Raw genomic sequence first — 2,091 nt, forward strand, 5'->3', positions numbered from 1 at the left:
TCCCAGGGCTAGCTCCTAAATTTGTGTGGGTTTGTGTTCCTTTCCCTTTTTCCCTTTTTTTTTTTTATTTTTTTTTTATTTGCCCCTCCTTTTTTGTTTCTTACCCTTAAATTTGCCACACTTTTCGGAGCAAGTCAACAGAAAAGGTGGAAAAAGCAATTTCAAAGGGAACATCCAACTCATGTTGTCTTCTAATTAAGTGGGTGATTAGGGGCAATTGTATGCGGATAATCTCATGCTATGTGCTAGTAATTAGTTTTTTGCTTATTTATTTTAGGGAAACATGCTATATGGCATATGCTAGTCTGCAAGGTATATGCGAAGGCGGTGAAAAACGGAACACCCACCGGAGGAACAAGAGGCGAGTTTTGCTTAGCGGACAGGTTTTGGGTGCCGAAGCGCCGGTTCACATCACAGTATATTAACATGTTTTTTAATTCCATAACAAACGTTTATGAGTGTATAATCACGTTATTTACCACACACAAAAAAAGGTTTGTGTGTGTGTGTGTTTGAACATTGCCAGAAGGGACACTTCTATTAATGAGAACACCATCTTATTTTTTTTCTTCTATTCCTATGCATGAACCTTGCAGACAAGCCTCGTTAAAATCCCTCAAGGAAAATGCAGTAGAAGATTATTGGTAACTACAAATTGCACGTGTTTCAATATATATATATATATATAGAAGAACAGTACTTTTAAAAAAATAATATATATCATACCATATTCATTTAATTAGTTAATATAGTTTTTAGTTGATGTGACATGATATTTCAATTTACAAGGTATGCATTTTAGTTTTTTATTAGGACCGTATATAAGATTTTAGTTGGAATTACATGTAGTATTTTTGAAAGAACGTAAAAGGATATATGTACAAGAAAAACGTACGGTTGAATCTCATTTTCATGCATTTTCTCGCTAGAATTTCCCGAGTGAAATCCAAAAAAAAAAAAAAAAAAAACAGTGGCATGACATACAGCTGATAAAAAATAGAAAGCTCGTACTTTTTAAAACAAGTACTGCACACATAAATCATAACGTTACGGACCACTTTAGTTCGCTGATTTGAGTTTTTAATTTAAATTGAAATATAATTTTATATTAAAGTTTTTTATTGTAGTAAAAAAATTAAATGTAATTATTTTTGAGAACTTTTTACTATAATAAAATTTAAATTATAAATCCGAATCGATAAAATAAACGATACCTACAAAAGCAATCCCGTTATTACCAAATCAGATCAGATAGATCTCCATATATTTTGCAAAATCGTAGAACTTTTTTTTTTTTTGATAATTAATCGCAGAACTTTTTTGTTTTGTTCTTTTTTTTTTTTTTTTGGTTTATATATATAGACTTGCCTAGTGTGCCTAAACCTGATTAAGAAAAAAACCTAGTAAATAAATACTTTATTATTTTAATCGGCGCTTTTGTCAACTTGTGCAGCGTATTTGAGTTTTATAATTCATTGCACGTTCACCTATTTGCAAAAGAATAATAAGTTCAAACCAAGAAACTGAGAAGTCAACTTTTGGCCACTTTCCATTATCCAGTCCATTACTTTATTAAAGAAATGTATGGGCACACTTCAGAACTCAAATGGATGTTTTGCCTTCAGTACTAGTAACGAAACATATGCGCCAAGAGATTAATGAAAAACAAATATGTTAAATAAATATATGTCAACTGATCATAAACTCATTAGTTAGTAACCAAACCCATTTATAAAAAACGTGAGGATGATTTTACTACCAACATAATCTCTTGGCTATGCACCCATAAGATAAATTAGTTGGTTTTTAAATATGAAATCTGTAAATTAGAATAATACATATTCATGCTTAGTACCTGTACTTGTTAATATTTCTATTTAGGAAGAAAGTACGGTAATTACGGAATTTAAGGAGACGTTTGGTTCATAAATTCAGAATCATTCTCAATTTACGTGTATTTTTTGTATAAAAAAAATACTGTAACGAACTACGAACTATGATCCGAATCATGCTACAGATTTTTACTCCAAACGCACCCTAAATTTGTTATCCTCATTTTGTTATTCTAATTTTTGTTTTTTTTTCTTTCCC

The sequence above is a fragment of the Morus notabilis genome, unplaced genomic scaffold (assembly GCF_000414095.1).
Source record: "Morus notabilis unplaced genomic scaffold, ASM41409v2 Scaffold922, whole genome shotgun sequence".
Classification (NCBI taxonomy): domain Eukaryota; kingdom Viridiplantae; phylum Streptophyta; class Magnoliopsida; order Rosales; family Moraceae; genus Morus; species Morus notabilis.